Source organism: Scylla paramamosain, chromosome 17 (assembly GCF_035594125.1).
Source record: "Scylla paramamosain isolate STU-SP2022 chromosome 17, ASM3559412v1, whole genome shotgun sequence".
NCBI lineage: Eukaryota > Metazoa > Arthropoda > Malacostraca > Decapoda > Portunidae > Scylla > Scylla paramamosain.
Window position 1 is genome coordinate 11502501 of NC_087167.1, and position 7500 is coordinate 11510000.

The 7500-nt window shown below is 45.0% G+C and overlaps 1 protein-coding gene across 1 annotated transcript in view; it reads left to right on the plus strand.

Annotated features, from left to right (window-relative positions):
• The window catches only part of LOC135108479 (uncharacterized), a 112342-nt gene that overhangs the window by 31347 nt on the left and 73495 nt on the right, over nucleotides 1-7500 (plus strand). The window contains exon 2 of the mRNA XM_064019535.1: nucleotides 5275-5341. The gene's annotated coding sequence lies outside the window, so the exon portion shown is untranslated. The remainder of the gene's footprint in view (nucleotides 1-5274; nucleotides 5342-7500) is intronic.

Consider the following 7500-nt stretch of genomic DNA (forward strand, 5'->3'; position numbering starts at 1 on the left):
TCTCTATCCTTATTCATTTTCCCTCTTTCTTTTCCTCCCCTCTCCCTCCTCTTCCTCTTCCTTCGTAACTCCCCTCCCTTAATTCCCTTCTCTTCCCTTAATTCCCTTCCCTTCCCTTAATTCCCTTCCCACACCCTCCGCATTACAAGCTCCTGTACATAACTCAAACACCCCACAATGGCTCCGCTACCGGGTCCTGCCTTGTTGAACTTAGGTAATAGCGACAAGAAGCATGAAACTCCTACAATTCTCAAGTACGTTCCACCCTCAGTCCGCGCCCTTTGTCCCCGCCCTCTCCTGCCAGTTGGCTGAAGTTCAAATTGGTCAAGACAGAGTTCCTACCACCTTAAATTATATCACAACTCAGGCCAGACAGTCGGCCCCCCTGCACCGTATAATCAAGTCATTCGGGCCCGTCAGGGAACAACAGGACGCCTCGCGGTTTTAAATGTACACTACGTGGATGTGAATGGAAAACAGAGGGGAACTTTTTTATTTTTTGTTGTGGGTTTGTTGGTGTGTGTGAGAGAGAGAGGGGGAAATGGGGATGGGGGGGGTTCCAGAGTTACAACACTAACTCAACAAACTGCATTTTGTCTTCCTGTATAAATCGTCTGTTTTACTTTATTTATTTTTTTTTCATAATCATCATCATCATCATCATTATTATTTTCTTCTTCTTCTTCTTCTTCTTCTTCTTCTTCTTCTTCTTCTTCTTCTTCTTGTTCTTCTTGTTCTTCTTCTTCTTCTTCTTCTTCTTCTTCTTCTTCTTCTTCTTCTTCTCCACACTTGTTGATGGGTTAAGCCTCATGAATCGTGTGTGCTTTCATCTCTACTTATTCTGATTTTCTGCTCTCTGATTATTCTGATTTTCTTCTCTTCGATTCATTACACCTCGTCATCCTTTTCACTTTTCCCCATTTTCTACCACGTGACTTTTTTTTTTTTTTTTTTTTTTTTTTTACATATATATACTTTATATTCTCTTTTCCATCTGTACATCCTGTCCTCTCTTTTACCACGTCCTCTATCCACATCTCTCTTCCTATTCCCTATCTTCCCATAAATTCCTTCCCTCACTTCATCCGGTTCTAATTTTTCTGTTTCATTCTCCGTTCGTTGCCCGTTGTAATCCGGCACCCGGCCATCCACAGCTCCTCACTCGACGCACCACAGCCACTTACCAAATTGCCCCTCGTCCCTTTCTGTCTCTTACGATGATTTCAAGACCCTCCCTGAAGCAAACTACTTGAGAGGTCGAGTGACACTGGCTGATGGCTTCCAGATCTGCATTATGGCTTGAGTGATTCCAAACCATTTTTACCCATCATCTTCCTCGCTCCCAGTCGCAATCATCTCTCATTTCAATCTCTTCTTCTCTTCCCTCAAACATGGTGCTGGTGGTGGCGGCGGCAGCTGGGTTGTGTCTGCGAGTAAATTTAGTTTGAAAGTTGCCTTTCTGCCTGAGGGTGTCTGGGTGTCTGGGTCTGGTTGTCAGGCTGGGTCGTGGCTGGAGAGTGCGTGTGTTCCAGTGTGTGTGTGATGTAGCGGTGCGGGGCTGAAGGAGAGTCGAGGTGCTTGTGACGCGCCAAGTGGTGTCACCTGTGTGTGTGTCTGTGAGTTGTCTTTGTGCTATGAGGGTACTTGATTGTGTGTGTGTGTGTGTGTGTGTGTGTGTGTGTGTGTGTGTGTCGTTATTCGTGCCTTTTCTATGTTCGTTTAAGGGGCGATTCATTCACGTTTAACTGGGTACCTGTAAAATATTGATGTACATCCCTGCCTACATATTCTGCCCATCTACCTGTTTATTTGTCTGCTAGCTGTCTCTCCCTCTTACACACACACACACACACACACACACACACACACACACACACACACACACACACACACACACACACACACACACACACACACACACACACACACACACACACACACACACACACACACAGAGGACTGCTATTCTGTATGCACATTTGGGTCCCATTGTGCCGGCGTGAATGGAAATGGAGGAAAGGAGAACAGATGCATGGGTGGACTCGCTGCCGCCCGCGTGGTGGGGGATAATTATGTAGAATGTATTATGGAGAGAGACGAGGCTGAAGGGAAGGGAGGGAAGGCAAGGAGAAAGAAGTGCTGGAGATGGAGGAGGAGGAGAGAATGGCGGCTGAAGTTGAGTAATGGTAACAGGAATTTGATATTTCTGAGTTGGATTATTTTGAATATTTATGAAACGAGATTTAAATGAAGGTTTATAGTATGTTATTAGTTCAAGAGAGAGAGAGAGAGGGAGAGAGACAGAGAGACAGAGACAGAGAGCACAGCCATACAAACAGACACAAAGACATAATCGATACACTTGGGACCCTTAATCTTTTCATTAATCATGATAATCTAGAACTCTGTCGAATCTGAGAAGGTTAGCGAGGTGGAGTGGGGTAGGGCAGGCGCTGGGGAGGACACGTAGGGGGTGGAGGACGAGGTCTTGTTAAGGCTTCCATGAGCGTGTTTATGGGCGGAGGGTTGAGGGAGGGCGAGAGGGCAATGTATGACTAATGACGTGAGAAAGAAGTGGCCGGATACAGCAACGTGGCGGGGCGTGCTGGAGGAAGCGAGTCTGGTCGTACTATTGGGAAAATTCTAACTTGGTATAAGAAATGCATGAAAGGAAAGGAAAAGTGGTGAACTATTTTGACAGTGTAAGAAAAGTGTTAGTTCACAGGTAAATGGAACTCTGACACACACACACACACACACACACACACACACACACACAGTTTTACATTATCATCACTCAAGCTTATGCAAGGCTAAAGTTTTCTCTAAATTACTTAATTTTCTTGGCTCATTCATAGTGGTCTTTATTCTCTCTCTCTCTCTCTCTCTCTCTCTCTCTCTCTCTCTCTCTCTCTCTCTCTCTCTCTCTCTCTCTCTCTCTCTCTCTCTCTCTCTCTCTCTCTCTCTCTCTCTCTCTCTCTCTCTCTCTCTCTTCATCTACGTATCTGTCCTTGAATGTTTTATTTTTGTCTGTCTGTCTGTATCCATTTATCTCTTATCTCTTTACCTCTCTCTCTGTCTGTCTGTTTCTATGTATCTATTTTTCTATCTGTCTGTCAGCCTATCTACCTGTTCATCGAGACAAACAAAAAAAAAAAGAGACAGGCAAAAAGATGCAGAGATAGACATATATGAAGAGATGGACAGACATACATCCATACAAACTTACAGCTATACACATAAACAAACACACACACACGCACACACACACAAGCATTCAAAGACACCACACTCCCCCATCATGCTTACTTAGTCCCATTTGAAGTGACCTAATAACTTAACTGACTAACATGACCATAAACATGACTGCCAGGCGACACGTGCATGCAGAACCTAAGGGGATCCCATCACCTGTCACCCGTCACCTGTCTCACCTGTGTCACCTGTCAGTTGTAAGCCTCACGTGTGCGGGTTGTGGTGGTGAGGTGAGGCTTTCCTGTCCGCCTCCCGAGTTCGTATTCACCAGTGCAGCGGAACCTTCTCTGCCTCAGCCTTATGGTGCTTTTTATGCGGTCACAAAGCGTCGACGAGTGCTGCATCTCCTGGGAACAATAACACACACACACACACGCACACACACACATATACACACACATACATAAACAAACAAACACACATTCCTAAGGGCAGAGGAAAAGCAAACAGTTTATGTGCATTAGGAATTACATTGAGAGAGAGAGAGAGAGAGAGAGAGAGAGAGAGAGAGAGAGAGAGAGAGAGAGAGAGAGAGAGAGAGAGAGAGAGATTGTCCCTTTTCTTCTTCCTATTTTCTTTCTATATCTATCTAGCATATTTATTTGATAGTAAAACGTGGATGTATCGATCAAGACGGATGAGAAGCAGCAGGCAGAAGGAGGCCTGAAGCTTTGTCTATGTACATTCGCTCCCCTCCACCAGGAATCGACTGAAAGTATCCTTGTAAACCTCCTACGCAGTTCCATTCCCGGCGCCGCTGCGAGGAAGGGCCAAATATGATAGTCGTAGTGGTTGATATATTTACCGAACACCTTGGTAGACGTTGTGTAAAAATATATACACTATTCATCAAAAGAGAGGTGGGAGTAATACCAGCATGGACCCTATGTGCCAGAAAATGAGAACGATAGTGGAAGACAGCAAGATATCCACCAACATCGTGCCACAAATAGCTCATCTGACCATGAAGTGAGCTGACGTGGTGGCGTGTCCGCTGAGGTGTGAATGATTTATTTATTGGATCACTTAGAAACACAGGCAAAGCAAAACACAAGAAACTTCATAAACTGGCACATTAAATCATAAATATGAGAGAGAGAGAGAGAGAGAGAGAGAGAGAGAGAGAGAGAGAGAGAGAGAGAGAGGGGAGGGAAAATTGTGTGGCTGGAAAGAGGAAAATTGTATAGCTGGAGATCAAGGAGGGAGAGAAACGATCGAGGAAATAGAAATGGTGTGGGGGAGAAGGGAGAGTGAGAGGGAGAGGGAGAGGCGGAGGGTAATGAGTGGTGTATCGGAGGGAGAGAGAGAGAGAGAGAGAGAGAGAGGGAGAGGGGGAGATGGAGGGGGTAGGGGTAATAGGGTAATGCCAGCCCTTTGTGATGTTCTAACGTGATTAATCAGGCCATCAAAATTTGTCCTCGTGATTAACAGTTGCTGCGTCACTGGCAAGGGGAAGACTGCAGGGTTTATGTGACATGGATCAAGCTGAAGTATGAGCTCTTAAAGGCATTCCAAGCACCATAAACTTAACGTAACCGCCATAAACCTAACCTGACCTAACTACCATAAATCTAACCTAACCACCACAAAGCTAACCTAAACTCCATCTCTTATTGCATTACTGTGGTGACGTTTCGTATTCATTTCTTTTTTATTTCTTTATTTTTTTCAGATTGTTAAAATGTTAGCATTCTTCTTTCTTTCCTTCTTCCTTAGTTTCCTCTGTCCTTCCCTATTATCTCTCTTCCCCTAGTGAGGATTAATCTGTCTTCTTCCTGCTTTTCTCCCTTTTCTTTTCTTTCTCCCGTGAGAGAGAGTTAATCTTTGTATTCTTCCTTCCTACACACAAACATTCTTCCTGCGTTTCTTTCTTCCTCAGTGAGAATTGATCTGTGTTCTTCTTTCTAAGTCAGTGTTGATGATCCTTCTTTCCTTCTCACCCACCCTCCCACCCTTCATTCCTTCCTTCCCTCCCCTTCCCATCCTTCGTGTGTTTTACTGTTTTCGTTTCTCCCCCAGGTGAGTGCTAAGGTCTGCCGTCACCTGCACTGCCACGACCACCACATTGCTTCAGGCTTTCCGGGTGGTGAGTATTGTCATGTCAGCCTTACTACAGTTTTCAGGAGTACTTAAATATTTCCAGCGCTGGTGTAAAGATTCTGCTTTGTTAGTAAGGGGAACTGAGAACGCTGATGCAAATTCAAGCGTCTTAGAATACAAGCCGGTGTCCAATTGTATAAAGAAGTGGTTCTCAGCGCAAGGAACAAAGAGGAGAGGACAAGAGGAAGGAAGAAGGAAGCAGTAAGGGAAGGGAGAAAAGTGCCGTTGGGAGGGAGATAGAGGAAGTGAGGGCCTCGGCTAACACACACTTCCTGCTGTGGTGGTGGTGGTGGTGTTGTTGTGACCCGTTTGTGTGTGTGTGTGTGTGTGTGTGTGTGTGTGTGTGTGTACGTGACCACTTGTTTTGCTTGGGTACTATTCCATTTACTTTAAGATTAGGAGAAGAATGCACACGCTCATGTCTCTAGATTTTCGTCCCCTTCACACCTCTTATCTCTCCCTTCTTCTCTCTCGTTCCCTCGCTCCCTCCCTCCCCAAGACCGTTCACCTGCTCTGCCGCGGCGGGAACGTGCTGAGGGCGCACAGAGGAGGATAACTTGCGGCAGCGGGACAGGAGAGGGAGATGAGAGGGAGATAATGGATGAAAGGAAACACTGGCCGAGAGAGAACGAGGAGGAGGAAAAGGAAGAAGAAAAAGACAGAGGAAGACAAACAGCAACACGCCTTGAGGTTCTTACTGGTCTGGAGGAGGAGGAGGAGGAGAAGAAAGAGAAACAGAGATGAGGATAATGAGAGTAAAAAGAGGAGGAGGAGGAGGAACAGACATAAATTAAGGAGGAAGGGTGGAAGGAGGAGAGAAGAGCTGAGGGAGAGAGGGAAAAAACAAGATCTGAGAGACAAGAGAATGGGAAAAATGCAGAGGAAGGGAAGAAAAAATGCGGGAGAAGACAAGGAGGAGGAAGAGAAGCGAGGAGGGATAATGGCGGCGGTGAAGGAGACGAGAGCGATAATAATGTAAAAAAAAAAAGTGAAAATTGAGACAAAAAATAAATAAATGAAAGCTCCGGAATGGTAGGGGAGAAAAAAATAAGAAAAAAAGATATTGATGAAGAGGAATATCGATAATGACAGGATATGAAGGAGGCGATGATGATGTGATGGTGATGGTGGCACGGGATGAGGAGGAGACGAGGGGAAATGATGGTGATGACAACGAAGATGAACAGAAGAGGTGATGGTGCTGGAAGGAGCGTCGCACAGAGTTTTCCTTGGTTTCCTTTTCCCTTTCCACTCTTCTGTTTCCTATTTTCCATTCTCTTCCCTTCACTCACCCTCATCACTCTTCCTATTCCCCTAATTAATTATCCTCCCCTCTCTCCCCTCATCCTTACCCTTCCCTACATTTTCCTCACTCTGGCTGCCTTACTCACTGCTTTTCCCTCCCAAGTACCCTCTCGGTCACTCCCATTTTCCTCCTCTTTCCTCCATCTTTCCCTACCTTAGCCTTGCCATTCTCTCCTGTTACTTCTCCTCCCATTTCTTCCCTCCACGCTCCCACCTTATTACACAGCTCCCTCCCGTCCTCTCCCTTCTGCCAGACTCGCCCGTTCCTTCCTTTCTGCCGTCGCCCATCACCACGGAGAGACAGGCGTCACTTAATGGACTGGAGTGTCTTTCTTGGAACCCTGACGAAACATAATGACTCCTTCATGTAGGTCGTGGATTCGGTTCTTTTCATTTATTTATTTTTTTTTTTTCACTTTCTAATTTGTTCCTTTTTTTTTTATCGTTGGTGTTCGGTGTGTGTGTGTGTGTGTGTGTGTGTGTGTGTGTGTGTGTGTGTGTGTGTGTGTGTGTGTGTATGGGGTTGTTGTTGTTGTTGTTGTTTATTTTGTATGTTTGCGAAGGATTGATTGGTAATAAGCTTTCCTTCATCCTTTTCATATTTCTTCTTCTTCTTCTTCTTCTTCTTCTTCTTCTTCTTCTTCTTCTTCTTCTTCTTCTTCTTCTTCTTCTTCTTCTTCTTCTTCTTCTTCTTCTTCTTCTTCTTCTTCTTCTTCTTCTTCTTCTTCTTCTTCTTCTTCTTCTTCTTCTTCTTCTTCTTCTTCTTCTTCTTCTTCTTCTTCTTCTTCTTCTTCTTCTTCTTCTTCTTCTTCTTCTTCTTCTTCTTCTTCTTCTCCTCCT